Raw genomic sequence first — 16,738 nt, 5'->3', positions numbered from 1 at the left:
ATATGGATTACCATCAGCTGCATAATGGAATGACGAAAATGAAAATTTATACCGTACCGGGAGTCGAACTCGGATTTCCCGCTTATCGCGAGTGGTCGCCTTACCTATTTTTTTTTCAATCCTTAGACCTCTTCTACTTCAGGCGTTGGCTCCTATCACCCATACTACCCCCAAAAACCTATCTAACCTAAAAACAAAAACAAAGCTAGTCCCACCGCCACTTTCACCCTTCAGCTAACTAGGACGGTTGTTTGCCACCACTTCAGGCTCCACCCACGAACAAAAATTAAATACGCCTCTGAACGTTTTGTAACACCCCACCCGTCACTTATCTGGTTTTGGAGTGTGTTCACCCCAGCTAATTGACTAACAGATCAACAGAGAGTGCAAAACTGCCGAAATATCGGATAACGCAAAGACAGTAATAAGGCCCTGTAACTCCTGATTGAACTGCGGTGGCAGTGTTGATATTAATTGATTCAGAATTGATCACTTTTAATTAAAAAGGGGTGCACATTGATGTTATATGCGGCTATTGAACACCAGATGCAAATGTTGAACATGAAATTAATTAAGAAAGTGACTTGGGATTTCAACTACTTGATTGAAAACAGATGCAGTCGATTATCACAAATTTATTTTAACTCACGACCTTCAATCATCACATTACATGATTATCCTACTAGGCAGTGGTAATAAATTGCGTTTGCATGGAGTAAAGCTTGATAAAAGTAATTCCTATCGACTGACCCAGGCGTAATGCTAAGTGCGAGAAGAATTCTACAGTACACGGCCCATGAAACCCTCGTGAAAACTTTGCCGACATGATCCAACAAATTAATCATAAGCCGGAGCGGGCGCAATATCACCGAATACAGCATGGCGGAGCGGCGTCGTTGTGAGGACGTTGGCTGACCTTGTGGTGCTGCAAGGCTGCGCTCGTCTATTCACTCCTAGCTATCTTGCTCAGTACATAGCTGAACCAAAACTTTCTGTCTCCAAGCTCAATTGTTCCATTTGATAAGTCCTAAACTGCAGAAATGCTCACTTTTTCTCAGGCAAGCTGAGTAAAGAACGCCACGTCTGCACTCTAGGCAAGCTGGGAATGGAAGACCTCTACTGAGACTTCTGCCAGTCCGCGCTTCACCTCGGTTTCCCCTCCAGCAAAATCACTTACGCCAATTGCAGCGCAAGTTGCGTTAATTATGCGTCACTTCCCAGCACCGACCAATGCCTGCTCTGGGAAGTGAACAAATTTCCACAAAATTTCCCTTCCTCTCAACTTCTATTTAGCTCCCCCCAGGCCACCCATCAAGGTTAGCGTCTGCACAAACATCAAGTTTTCCGGAATTCTGACTCCCAGGAGAGTACTTCAAATTTCTTGGTCCTACGTTCCCATCAGAGGCCGGCGTATTTCATTCTGTCGCTCTTCACCTGATTTACTTCAGGCTCTGTGGACCATGAATTCACCGTGAAGTTGCTATAGCCACGAACATGCATATTTTGACCTCTGTTGACCGCTCCACCGTAGCTTTGCACTGCTTTCTCGCATGTTTCACAGAAAATGGGACGACGGACATTTATCAACAGGCATAAAGTTCTCCATCTGTTTCCTGGTACAGCAGCATGGAGTCGGGGTCAACCACCCACACACTGTCACTCATCTTAAGGCAGCTGGAGGCCGCGCACCATTACCGCTTTCTCAGAGCTTGAGCTGCCCTAAGCTGCCTATTGTCGCTTCCCTTAGCCGCTCCCCCAGCTGGCCACGCTCAACTCTATATACTTCCCTGGGCTAAACTAACCTCCAGTAAATCGACGCGTTTCCACAAAGTTTTTCATGTCGTGTGAATTACTTTAAAACCATCACCCAACATTAATTATTCCAATACGTCCATACTATACCCTCTACAAGATGCATTGTGCCTTGTCAGTTATTTTTGTTCAGCCCTACTGTTCGCTCAACGTGAGTTAGGTGGTCTTTAATGACTTCATGTAAGGGGCATAGTTCTTGCTATCTTACAGTTTTATTAAAAAAGAAAAGAATAAAGGAAGGAGTACAACAGTTGAGTATATATTATTTGTTTTTCATTTTGTTGTTACGTTTTTATTTGTAATTCTTGTATTTCTATCTTTTTTATCTTCTTGTGGGTGTGTCCACAACAGCTAGACGGCGGGATGTCCTGGTCGTCTTCTCGTTCAGCGAGGGTGAAACACCCCATAATTACCGTTGATGTCTCTCATCAGTCCATCACGCGTTATATCTCAGTCTCCTCTCACACCCAGTATACCCCAAAGGTCTGGAGGGCGAGTAAACAACGACTTCAAGTAATTCGCAAAGAGCGTACCATACGACTCCTTGCGCCGTAAACGTGTAGTTGCTCGTTAAATAATGCCAAAAATCTAACAACGTGCAACGCTTTCACTAAAAAAGTATGACAATGTCATACCCTTAACCCGCACTATGGCTTTGTGACGAGTAGCAGGGAAGTAAGTGACGTCGGGATGGATGAGTTTAGTGGGCTCTACGGACTGAGGCGTCCGTCGCAGCAAAAATGCCAACATGCTCTGTGTGAGCAGCTAGCAGTCGACAGCCGTACCACAAACGAAACGGTGCATGTCGGTGAGGACAGCGGCGCATCAGGAGCAGAGAGGGTCCTCGGCAAGATGTATCATGTGTAAATGTTGTCGGGAGGGGAATTTTTCAGTCGTTATCACATACCAAAGCGCCCTGACCGTGGCGGAAAGGAAAGGCGAGTGTATGTTACTCCACACCCGCCTCTAGCCAACCGCCGGATGTCGGCGCTCAACCACATTAGCAGGCAGCGTCCGTTGAAAGTAGCGATAGAAGTCCTTGTTTTTAGGATCCTGTGTGGTCCGTAAGACATCCAACAGATAACTCATGTCGACCAGATAGGTGCGAATGTGACACTGTGCTGGCGTGATATAACCAACAGGAGGGATTGAGGCACCACCTCCTGAATCAGTGTACCAGGGAGGGTTTCCTTTTCCGAAGTACGTAGGCGATGCATCGTCCGCAGGAAGAGAGCGCGTGCCCTGTTGTGTACGTTTATCATTCCAATGCCACCTGCATGTTTGAGCAGCGTTAGTGTCTCGTAACGGTTCTTGAACACCCTACTCTCGCTGACGAAATGACCTAAGGCCGCCTGGAAATTGGCAGCTTCCGTAGCGGCCATTAGGAGAAAGTGTGTGTAATGATTAAGTTTCGGAGCGAGGTAGATGTTGACAAAATGTACCCACATGATGAAGTCAAGTGTTCGGAAGTTATGCAGACGAACTTGCGTGCGGATCACACTGTCTGCGATACGTATCTGCTGCTGTAAGCTGCACGTTCCCATGGAAGGTCACTCCCAGACACGTCATCGCTGGGCCTTTGGTAATAAGCACTGGCGTACTCATATTTAATCCTGTGTCCACATCCATGTAGTGCGACTTTCGCAGGTTGATACGGCTCTTGGCCATCTCTCTGTATCGCTGAAGCCACGCGGTCGCCGTACATACAGGGTGTTACAAAAAGGTACGGCCAAACTTTCAGAAAACATTCCTCACACACAAATAAAGAAAAGATGTTATGTGGACATGTGTCCGGAAACGCTTAATTTCCATGTTAGAGCTCATTTTAGTTTCGTCAGTCACCTACGCTCAATGGAGCACGTTATCATGATTTCATACGGGATACTCTACCTGTGCTGCTAGAACATGTGCCTTTACAAGTACGACACAACATGTGGTTCATGCACGATGGAGCTCCTGCACGTTTCAGTCGAAGTGTTCGTACGCTTCTCAACAACAGATTCGGTGACCGATGGATTGGTAGAGGCGGACCAATTCCATTGCCTCCACGCTCTCCTGACCTCAACCCTCTTGACTTTCATTTATAGGGGCATTTGAAATCTCTTGTCTACGCAACCCCGGTACCAAATGTAGAGACTCTTGTGCTCGTATTGTGGACGGCTGTGATACAATACGCCATTCTCCAGGGCTGCATCAGCGCATCAGGGATTCCATGCGACGGAGGGTGGATGCATGTATCCTCGCTAAAGGAGCACATTTTGAACATTACCTGTAACAAAGTGTTTGAAGTCACACTAGTGCGTTCTGTTGCTGTGTGTCTCCATTCCACGTTTAATGTGATTTGAAGAGAAGTAATAAAATGAGCTCTAACACGGAAAGTAAGCGTTTCCGGACACATGTCCATATAACATATTTTCTTTCTTTGTGTGTGAGGAATGTTTCCTGAAAGTTTGGCAGTACCTTTGTAACACCCTGTATATCTTCTGCCGACCTCGCCAAGAAAACTACATAGTCCGCATAGGCACTACATTTAAAATGCGCACTGCGGAGGCGAATGCCCTCCAAACACTGTTGTAGACCATGAAGTGCAGGCTCGAGGGTGACGGCGAAGAGAAAGGCTGACAGAGGACATCCTTGTCGCACTGAGAGCTCAACAGTGAACGGTGGCGAGCGCTAGCCATTGACCAGGACTATGGAAGGGACTCCGTGGATGAGACGGGGAACCACACCTGCTGATATTGGGGGCAGTCACATCTTCTCTAAGACAGCGTGCAAGAAATGGTGCTCTACTCGGTGAAATGCGTGGTCTAGGTCAACTGCCACGAGGGCGCCTTCTAAGCGGCATGCCGACATGAGCGCCGCCACATCTCTGTAAGAGCTGAATGCCTTGTATATATTACTACCACCTCCCAGACATGTTTGATCGGAAAGAATGGTATCTTTGACAATAGTGAGGAGGCGAGCACGAAGAATGCGGGCGAATAGCTTGTAATCCGAATTCAATAATGTCAACAATTGGAAGTCTTGCAGTCTGCACCCCTGTTTGGTTTTGGCACAGGGTCCAGGAGGTCGCAGCATATCAGCCGCCAAACTTGCTCCATCAGGTCAGAAAAGGTGCTATAAAATTCAAGCGGAAGACCATCAGGTCGAGGGGATTTGTTTCTCGCGCCCCGCGACAGGGTCATGAGCATTTCTTCCCACGTGACGGCCTCCAAGAATGTGGCGTCGCCTTGCGCCCTACCCGAAGGTGACAGGTCGTCATTGTCACGTCGTTGATATGCTAGACAGAGAGTGCGGTAATAATCTGTGAGGGCACGGGAGATGGCGTTGTGTGTCTCTGCGCGTTGCCCGTCCGCAGAAATAACTGTCGTGGTGAGCAGTCTCTTACGATGTCTCCGTTCTCTGACGATGTGATAAGAGAGGAGCACGTTCCTCTGGGATAGAATCTTGCAGTCTGCTCGAACCCGCGTGCCGTCCAATCTGTCAGTCGTGATCTGCAGAAGCCGTTCCTGTGTCCGGTGGACGGACATTTGGCGAAGGTTGTTGGGACGCTAGTTCTCGCAAGACCGTGCAGTAAAACTCAGACGTGGATCGGAGCGGACGCACCCCGTCTCGTCCATACGCCATGGTATCATAGGTATGACGCCGTCGCTCACATTTGTGCCAGGTAGCAGTGACGGCTACACGGCGGATTCTGACGTTAAGAGTCCAAGGTCCTCTACTACTGCTCGTCTGTTGTCGTGGCTGAGTCACGGCGAAGATGAAAGCCTGATGGTCGATGAATGCAGTGGGCCACAGCTCAGCATCGACAGTTGTTGCCCGAAGACCTTGGGAGACATAAATCCTGTCCTCATTGCTGGCCGAGTGGCTGGTGAAGTGTGTATATCCGCGTCGGCCACCGTGGCATGAAGGGCTGGACATGGGACATGGTGAGGGATCTGATCCTTAAGGCGTAAGACGCTGTTAAAGCCCCCGTCCACCACCAAGTGCTCTGTAGCGCCTTGAAACAATGGAGCTAGTTCAGTGGAGTAATAGAGCATTCGCTCTCGACGCCAAATGGGGCATACAGATTCACAAGGCGGACTGCGCCAATGGTGAGTGCACTGCCTCTCGCTGATGGCAAATACTGAATTTCCGTTGGTTCGATGCCACCGCGTAGGAGTATGGCTGTACCACCACCACCGTCGGAAGTTGGGTTGACGTAAGACGCGTATTCATAAACATCCAGGCGCAGATCAGGCCGTACATCTTGAAGAAACAGGATCCGAATGTCCGCTGCCCGAATCATGTCCTTTAACAATAGGGTTTTGATCGTGGAACTAATGCCGTTGACATTGACTGTACCTATCCGATACACCTGGGTCATTTGGTAGTACTATGATGTATGCTGCAGCCGTTTAAGCTAGTATGCACCACATCGTCCGTCCGACCGTCCCTGTCACCCACACCGTGTATATTGTTGAACGGCTGAGACAAGATGTCCGACCGATGACCGCCGGCCGCGGGCATCTGGTTGTCACTCGACTCTGATATCATTCTTTCCATCTCGGACGCCCAATCACCAAGCTGGAGGTGTGGTACGTTAGGCGACGCATGACGTTAATCCGATGTCTTAGTCGCAAAATCGCCAGGGGGCTCGTCGGTGAGTTGCGAATCGTCAATTTGGCTTTGTCCTTGGGCGGACGTTGCCAGCAGTGAACCAAGAACCGTTGGTGTGAGGTCCACAGCAGGGGCAGCAGATGGATTTTCCTCTCCTCCTGCAATGTGTCACCACCTCGAGAAGCATTTCCTGCAGATATCCTCCTCTTCTTTCGCCGCTTGGGAGACTTCTGCTGGCGGGAACGCGTGTCCGCGTCCTGTGGATCGCGACAAACAGTAGGCACCTCCGCATCTCCGTGTCCGAGCTCGAATCAATCTTCTGATGCTCTCCTTCCTCACACGGCTGGAGTGCAGACGTGGTAGTAGCAGTCGAGCACGGCGACGGTTCCGATGGAGGCTGCATCGTCGTGGGCGCGGTAACCGGGCCCGCGGGGGTCGGGAACTGGAAAGGGACAACGTCCGCGTCCGTCATGTTCCTCGCTGTCTCAACGTATGTAATAGGCAGCGTTGTCAGTTGCGATGTAGGCGTCGTGTCTGCACGTGGTATCTGGACGAGGCGTCGCAACAGGCATTCAGAGCGTACATGCCCTTCCTGCCCGCACCCTGAAGAAGTCCGCGGTTGACCGTCATAAATGAAGATCGCTCGAGAGCACCAACAGTCACGTACGATGGGATGTGTTTGCGAAGTTCGATTCGCACATGACGTACTCCATTCAGTACAGGATACGCCTCGAACGTATGCCACTTCTCTTCCACACCACTTAGTACTTCCCCGTAAGGCCGCAGCGCTTTCACGACAAGCGTGGCCGGAACTTCAAACGGCAGATCGAAGATTCGTATGTTCCGAACGCCGAATCCTGCATGGTCGACAGTCACTACACCCACGTTGCCGTCCGAGTGGTGGAAACGATATACATCGGAACGGCGAATAAGCCGTTCGCACGCTGCTTCATCGACAAGTTTCAGGTAAACCGTGGTGGAGACGATCGAAAGATGTACACCGATAAGTTCCTGTGGATCGACGCTCCCCTTCGTATGCGTACTGGGCATGGAACGTTAATTTAATCGTGGCCTTTCTATAAGAAAGCGCCATCGTCATTCGAGGTGATGTGTTTACACTGCAATACCACACTACCCGCGCGAGTAAACAACGGCCAGCTTGCGGATCGCCGCTCAGAGCCCCGCGCACGTCCGCTTCGCGACACAGCCGAGAGCCGACTGCCGTAGGCTATCCGAGCACGATCCATAGCCAGTCCCAAACTTCCATACGTTATCAACCAAGTGTCTACAACCTGTACTCGTAAATCCATTACATGTCTTCCCTGCACAGGTGAGCATTGTACTTGAAAGTCGCCCGTCCGGTGGCGGCAGATAAATACGGTATTGCAGAGCCTGCATGCATGCGTACATGCATGTCCAAATGAACAGGCACTAAGGCGACTACAGCCGTTATGAAATATATTAAATATGTTTCAACTGCGAATACGGACAACCATCAGCTTTATGATGGAATGGTGACAACGAAAATTTGTGCCGGGTCTGGACTCTAACCCAGATTCCTCTACATCCATTCAGACACCTCATTGAAAGGGTTAAAGGAACATTGCATCGCAATTAGGAATAACACAGTATTTATCCGCCGACACCGGACGAGTGACTTTCAAGTAAAATGTCTGCCCTGTAAGGGATACATAATGGATGTACGAGTACAGGTTGTACACAGACGGTTGACGAGATATGAAAGTTTGGATGTGGTTGTGAGTCTTGCTCGGATAGCCTAGTGGTAAGACGACCGCTCATAATGGAATTCCGGGTTCTAGCCCCAGATCGGTACAAATTTTCATTAGAACTGTTGTATTACGCCTGTCTCTTCATCCCCAGCCCTTCCACTTAATGCTCTGTTAGAATGTGTATGTGGTAGCAGTATGTAGAACGATGCTTCCAGCATGTTTTTCATTTGACAGATAGTGCAGGGCTGGTCCTGTCTTGTATTCACTGGACCACGTTACGCATCACTGCAAGGTTATCGGATGTTACGCTTTTAATACGTGGTGGAAGCATATACACTGACGGAAAAAAATGCAATACCAAGGAATTGTGCGACATAAACAAAAGATGGTAGGCGTGTTTCTACAGCTGAAAGATGATGCCTATTCACATTTCGCCCCAGTCGCAGTAGAGTAGTGCGAGTAGCGGCACTGTGAAGATGCAGATCGGGATTGTTTTAAATACACTCCGTCCCGGTCGTGAGCGTTAGATACCTTTGAGATTGGACGTGGTGAGTTGATGATTGTCAATAACGCCTTTAAGACGAAATGACACCATTATCAACACCTCATTGAGTTTGAAGGATGCTGTGTAATAGGGATACGAGAAGCTGGAGGTTTCTTCTGCGATACTGTAGAAAGACTTGGAAGGAATGTAGCAACTGTGCATGATTGCTGGCAGCGGTGGGCACGAGAATATACGGTCGGGAGAAGACTGGATTCCGGGCGGCCACGTGGCACTACCGAGAGGGAAGACCATCGAGTTCAAGGTACTACTTTGGCTCATCGTACTGCATCTGCAGCAGCAATATGAGCAGCAGTTGGTACTACATGACGTAACGAACTGTTACAATACGGTTACTTCAAGGTCAACACTCAGCCAGACGTCTTTAGCGTGCATTCCACTGGCTACAAATCATCGCCATTTGCGTGCATTCCACTGGCTACAAATCATCGCCATTTACGACTTCAGTGGTGGGTGAAGCGCGAGCTCATTGGAGGACAAGGTGGTCAGTTGTGCTTCCCGATGTAACCTGGTCCCGCCTCGGTGTCAGTGATGGCCGAGTGCTGATTGGGAGGAGGTCAGTTAAGGGCAAGGGACTAACCTATCTGCGTGCTAGACATGCTGGACCCACACCTGAGATTTCGTATGACAGCAGGGGCTCTCTCACGATTATCCCGCGCACCCTATTGCAAATTCGTACACCAGTCTGATGATTCGACAGGTTAGGCTGCCATTCATGAGCAGCATTCCACCGTGTGTTTTCCAACAGGAAAACGCTAGCCCACATACCGCCTTTGTAACCCAATACGCTCTATAGAGTGTCGACATATTGGTTTGTCCTGCTCGATCACCAGGTCTGTCTCCAATCGAGAACATATGGAACAACATCGAACGTCAACTCTAATGTCATCCGCAAATAGCATTAACCGTCTCTGTACTGACCGGCTATGTGCAATAGGCATAGAATCCCATTCCAAAAACTGACATCTGGCACATCTGCAACACAGTGCATGGACGTCTGCGCACTTGCATTCAACATTACGGCTGCTACAACGGTTGTGAAAGTACCAGCATTTCAAATTGCGATGGCTTATGTAGCACACTAACCTGTGATCTTGAAATGGCCGGCCCGTGTGGCCATGCGGTTCTAGGAAGCCGTTTTTTTGATCTTGAAATGTTAATAACTTAAATCCGTAACTAGACAAACGTATTCCCGAAATTTCATTACGCTATATTAATTATTTTTTTGTGTTGCCATTCTTTTTCCTGTCAGCTTAGTAAGAAAAGCAGATGTTAGGATGTGATCCATAGGAGGAATCTTGAGGAAATGTACTGTCATCCGTAAAAAAAAAGAATTACAAATCGCTTAGTCGACGGTTCTTGAGTATTGCTCATCATGGCGGGACACTTGCCACGTTGAATTAATAGAACAGATAGACAATATCCAACGAAGAGCGGCGCATTTCGTCACGGGATAGTATAGTAGACGCGAGGGCGGTGTGGAGAAGCTCAACAGACTCTAATGGCAGGGGCTGCAAGAGAGGGGTTTTGCATCACAGAGTGGTGTACTACCGAGATTCCCAGAGAGTACTTTCCGGGAAGCGTCGAGAAACATAGTACTTCTTCCCACATACGTCTCGCTAAATGAGGGCAAAGAATAAATCGGGTGAAATTTCAGCTAATTCGGAGGTTTGCCGGCCAGTGTGGCCGAGCGGTTCTAGGCGCTTCAGTCTGGAACCGCGCGACCGCTACGGTCGCAGGTTCGAATCCTGCCTCGGGCATGGATGTGTGTGATGTCCTTAGGTTAGTTAGGTTTAAGTAGTTCTAAGTTCTAGGGGACTGATGACCTAAGATGTTAAGTCCTATAGTGCTCAGAGCCATTTGAACCATTTTTGATTTCGGAGGTTTACCGACAGTCTTTCTTCTCATGAGCCACTCGCGAATTAAAACGTTTTCCACTACAAAACCTACAGCAACCAGTATGTAGAATGAGGAGTGGAAAACAGTCTTGGTTGCGATTTGGAAATTACTGTTTATTTATTCATCAATGACGCTCATTTAGCCTAATCCAAGGTATCTTCAGATTGTCCTATAAATGCTGATAAGCAAGTTATGGACGTTATGGACATCGATGATGAAACATTCGCAAAATAAAGTGCCCTCGTCCTGAGCAAGAGAAACAGTCGGGGCAGATATATGCTCCCGTCAAATATTAAATACATAATATCGACTTACCTCGTCGGGACGCGTAAGGTGTATTGGTCGCAGGATGTAGACGACGCTTCGAGCGTGTTTTCCATTTGACAGGTTGTACGGGACTGATCCTGCCTTGTATTCAGAGGACCACGAGGTTATCGTATGCTATACTTTTTATACATGATGGGAGGATGTATTTGCCTCGATTATTTCTCTTGCACAGGACGAGGGCAATTTATTTTTGCGGGTACTTTAACGTCGACATCCAGAACTTGCTTAGCAACAATTATCGGCCGATCTGCAGATTCTCTGAATTAGTCGAAATGCCCGTCATTGAGGAATAAATAAACAGTAATTTTAACATCGCAACCAAGTCTGTTTTCTCCTCCACTTACGCGAATTGAACAGGGAAGGGGGAGCTCTTATACTGGTACCAGAAGTGCCCACCGCCACACAAACCGTAAGGCGGCTTGCGGACGATAACGCAGCTACAGAATACTACCTGCCCTGCTGGGCAGCGCACCGGCCGCCAGCCGTGCGGCAGAGCACCGGCTGGGCTGTTTTGCAGTGCGGGCGACCCGCATGCCCATGACCTAGTACACTGGCTATCGCTCGCCGACGCTGCTTCGTAAGCACCGATCTACTGTCAGACTGCTGCAAACGCAGATATCTGCAACGCCTCGCTGCAGTCCATCCCTGGCGCAGAGAGTTGCGTCAGTCACGATATTTGCAGCGAGACGGATCCCAATTTGTGCGACAGATTGCGGACAGAGTGCAGTCAGTTAGGGCGGGTGTAGCTCAAGGTTTCCGACAACGGGAGACTCAAGAGTTCAGTACGATGATTACCTACGTACGTACTGTTTGATCTAGTTGATGTATTGGGTGATTTTCCTCGATCATTGAGACAGAAGCTCACCTCCAATACATTCGTAAGATATAACATACAAATGGAATTAAAGGATTTACTGCCAGGCGGGTAGCCAGTAGACAATGAACGTTGGCGAGAGACCCCAATAGTCCATAAATTTTATACTGTTCATATTCTATGCTAAAATAATGCTAATATAGCCTCACGTGCGCAGATTTGTTTTAAAAGTAACTCGGCTTGAGATAAACCATGTACAGTAACACATGCAAGCGACTGCAGTATTTTAGTCCCTCATTCGCTACTACATAGTACGCTAGTTAAACACCAGGCGCTACCATCCTAATAAGAGCTTCTCTATAATCTGTATAGCACTGACGTGAGATGTTACCTCAGATTTTTCGGAAGAACGTTTGTTCAGAATAAAGGTCATCTCCATTCTATTTCCCAACTTGCGGCAAGAGTGGAAATAAAACAAGTTAGTCAAGTACTAGAATACTCAGAAGGATCCGAACAACCTGAATTGTGTTGCCTGATTTGCATGCAGACCACATGACGTAGATGCCTTACAGATCCTCTAATATCTTTGTGGTACAGTCGTTTGTCTACACAAAATGGCAATCAGTCCACGTGTAAATTGATACCACGATACTGCAAATAGCTAGCTTAGCGCCCGCTGCTTCATATATGGCTTATTTAATCGAATTTTTATGTTGTTCACAAATTGCAACACCTTCTAAGATTTTCACGCTATTTGAGGCCATATAAAGGCCTATAAAGTAAAGTTCGCATTTGCTCAAAAATTGTTCAAATGGCTCTGAGCACTATGGGACTTAACTGCTGTGGTCATCAGTCCCCTAGAACTTAGAACTACTTAAACCTAACTAACCTAAGGACATCACACACATCCAAGCCCGAGCTAGGATTCGAACCTGCGATCGTAGCGGTTGCGCGGTTGCAGACTGTAGCGCCTAGAACCGCTCGCCCACTCCGGCCGGCTTCGCATTTGTGCTTTACATTCTGAACTCTTATCGTTAGCTATAGGTTTTGTTTTGTACCTGCATCTGTCAGCGTACAACACTCAGTATTTACGTTTATTAGTGTCATTTAGACTCGATACATTGAAGGTAGCGGTTTTTATAGCCTTAATAGGTCATTTTCACGTATAAGTAAACGTTTGTTTACGTTATAAATACGAGGGATGATCAGTAGGTGTAGCTTACCGTAGGTTACTGTTTAATTCTTAAATAACATTCACTAGATATCCCCTAGCAGTTTACTGTAGGTCATTGTTTGTTTTTTCTTTAGTATTCACTAGATATCCCCTAGCAGGAAAATAAGCACCAGATGTAGCTTCTACCACACATTTTTATTTTTATTTTTTTCACTGTTGAATGTCGTTTCTGCCCACTAGTGTTGCTATTAACCTTATGTGGCAGTAGGTTTCCTTAAGTTTCTTGTAGTAAATCACATATTAGCTAGACTGATAGGAACTTTCTGTTGTGTGCGGATGCAGGAGGAGTTGGCCACTGTCCAAACGCAGTTGGAAGCTTTGTTGGCCACAGCCAACAGGCTCCAGAGTGCCACCTTGAGGTGCAGTGGAGATGGGGTGCCTCGGGCAGCCTCTGCTGTACTAGGTGTGCAGGAGGAGGGGGGGGGGGCGGGGGCGATGTCACAGCTCTCTGTCACTGAGCCTACCTCAGGTGCGACTGAGTCGGCCGGCCCACTCTTACCTCAGTGTGGATGGCGGACTGTGTCGATGTCTCGAGCCTCAAGGCGAAGGCTGCGTGTGGGAAGCAGGCTCCTGCCAAATCCCATGCACTTTGCTAATAGATCCAGTGTGCTGTCTGATGTCTGATGCCGGGGGAGGGGGGCGGGAGAGGGGGCTGAGTCGGATCAGAATGCACTTTGGACTTTCTGCCAGGATAATGGCCGCTCCTTCAGCAAGGTCCGGACAGGCACGTGGGGACAGGGATTTGTTAGTTATTGAGAGCTCCAACGTTAGGCGGGTCATGGAGCCCCACAGAAACAACATAGCGGCTAGGGCTTTCATTCGGTGTGCTTGCCGGCGGGTCTTGTCCGGGATGTGGAAGAGGTTCTTCTGGCAGCTATCGAGCGTGCGGGGTGTAGCCAGCTGCAGACTGTTGCACATGTCGGCACCAACGATGCCAGTCGTCGGGGTTCCGAGGAAATCCTTGGGTCCTTCGACGGCTGCCTAAATTGGCGAAGGTGGCCTCCATCTCTCGAGGAGTGGAAGCCAAGCTGACGGTCTGCAGCATTGTACCTAGAGTAGACAGGGGTCCTCTGGTTTGGAGTCGAGTGGAGAATCTAAACCAGAGGCTACGTCGACTCTGTGACGAAAATGGTTGTAGATTCCTCGACCTACGTTACGGGGTGGAAGGTTGTAGGATGCCCCTCGATAGATCAGGGGTGAACTACACACAGGAAGCAGCTACATGTGTAGCACAGTACTTGTAGCGTGCACGAGGTTTTTTTTAGATCAGGTTCTCCCCACGGGAAACAAACCGTTGGGCTGAAAAATTACCAGTTCATGACACTGAGGTGGGTGTGCCAACTGTAAAAATTGTTAGTTCACCTAAACAGGTCATTTCAATGGATTTAAATATGCTTAATCTCATGTTAGTAAATTGTCGAAGTGTCTGTAGCAAGAACCCCGAGTTACTTTCCAAAATAAACAGTAGTAATGCCAATATTGTATTAGGTACCGAAAGCTGGTTGAAACCAGACATAAATAGCAGTGAAATTTTGAACTCGGATTGGATAATGTTTAGGTAGGATAGGACTGACGCTACGGGAGGTGGTGTGTTCATTGCAGTTAAAAGCTGTTTAAACGCAGTTGAGATCGATACTGGGTCGGACTGTGAAATAGTTTGGATAAAGCTGTCAATCAGACAAGGAGTGACCATTGTATTAGGATGTTTTTATAGACCACCAGGATCCACAAAAAAGTTGCAGAACGTTTCAGGGAAAGTTTTGAGCACATAGGAAATAAATATCCAAATTATCCATTAGTTGCAGGTGGAGACTTTAACCTGGCGTCCATTGACTGGGAAAATTACACGTTTATCACAGGGGCAGAAGCAAAGTCTCGTGTGAAGTTATTTTAGGAGCGCTCTCAACATACAACCTTGAGCAATTACTTAGAAAACCAACTCGAGATGGGAGCATATTAGATATCTTGGCGACAAAAACACCTGATCTTTTTGAGGAAGTTAATCTAGAAGAAGGTATTAGCGACCGTAATGTCGTTGTGGCTTCTATGTCAATGTAAGTTGAAAAAAAAAACAACAAAGAAACAGCGTAGAGTTATCTTGTATGGGAAAGCAAATAAAAGCGTCATTAATGAATATCTTCATAGTCAGCTCCAAGCATTCAACGCGGAACTCAAAATTATTAAGCATCTTTGGTCGGAATTTAAAGGTATTGTCCACCACGTGCTAGAGAAACATGTACCTAGCAAAAATGTAGGGGAGGGAAAGGATCCACCTTGGTTCAACAAACATATTAAGAAGTTGCTGAGAGAGCAGAGAATTCTGCACAGTCGTTTTAAACGTAGTCACTGCCCCGCTGACAAACAGAAATTATGCGAAATGAAAGCAACTGTCAAAAGGTCAATGAGAGATTCTTTTAACGAATTTGGAAGCAATATTTTATTTGCAGATTCTAAAAATTACCCCAACAAATTTTGGTCGTACGTAAAATTTATGAACACCACAAATAATTCAATACCTTCTCTTGCTGACAGTATGGGTAACGTTATGGATGATGATAAACAGACGGCCGAAATTCTAAACCTAGCTTTCAAAAACTCGTTTACGGTAGTGGACTGCAGTACCATTCCCCCTTTCAATTGTTGAACAAACGCAAGGATGACTGACATAGTGTTTAGTGTATCTGGGATTGTAAAACAGTTAAGGTCCTCAGACACCAGGAAGGCATCTGGCCCAGACGGTATCGCCGTAAGATTGTATGTTGACTATGCTACAAATATAGCACCATTCTTATCCATCATCTATCAGAGATCATTGGAACAGCGGAAAGTTCCACGGGACTGGAAGAACGCCCAGGTCATAGCAATCAATAAAAAGGGTAGAAAATCGGATGCACATAATTACCGGCCAATTTCACTGACATCGATGTGTTGCTGTATCATGGAACATATTTTGTGTTCAGATATAATGACCTTTCTAGACTCTGATAAGCTCATTTGCAGAAACCAGCACGGTTTTAGGAAACAGTGTCCATGCGAGACACAGCTGGCCCTCGAAAGGCGTGCGACTCAGTTCCGCACTGTCGCTTGCTCCAAAAAGTGTTCGCTTACGGTCTATCCGATGGAATATGTTAATGGATAGAAAGTTTTCTGGCAGACAGAGAGCAGTATGTCGTCCTGAATGGGGAGACTAAGTTTTCTGGCAGACAGAGAGCAGTATGTCGTCCTGAATGGGGAGACTTCAACAGAAACAAGCGTAACATCAGGTGTGCCCCAGGGCAGCGTAATAGGTCCGCTGCTTTTTAAGATTTACATAAACGATCTGGTTGATGGTATTGACAGGGGCATTAGACTGTTTGCCGATGATGCTGTAGTCTACAGGAAAGTAGTATCACACGAAAGTCGTGAAAAAATCAATAAGGATTTGCAGAAAATAAATACGTGGTGTAATGTCTGGCAGTTATCTCTCAATATTAGTAAGTGTAACCTACTGCGTATAACAAAGCGAAAATCCCCATTAATGTATGAGTACAAAACATATTACCAGTCTTGGAAGCAGTAACATCCGTCAAGTATCTAGGTGTGACTATTCGAAATGATCTCAAATGGAACGATCAGATTACGCAAGTAACGGGTAAGACGAACTCTAGATTGCGGTTTATTGGTAGAATCCTGAAGCGATGCAGTCCCTCAACAAAGGAAATTGCTTACAATACTTTGGTTCGTCCAGTCTTAGAGTACTGTTCGTCTAAATGGGACCCTAA

Source organism: Schistocerca cancellata, chromosome 2 (genome assembly GCF_023864275.1).
Source record: "Schistocerca cancellata isolate TAMUIC-IGC-003103 chromosome 2, iqSchCanc2.1, whole genome shotgun sequence".
Lineage (NCBI taxonomy): Eukaryota > Metazoa > Arthropoda > Insecta > Orthoptera > Acrididae > Schistocerca > Schistocerca cancellata.
Note: the sequence above shows the minus strand (reverse complement) of the source record.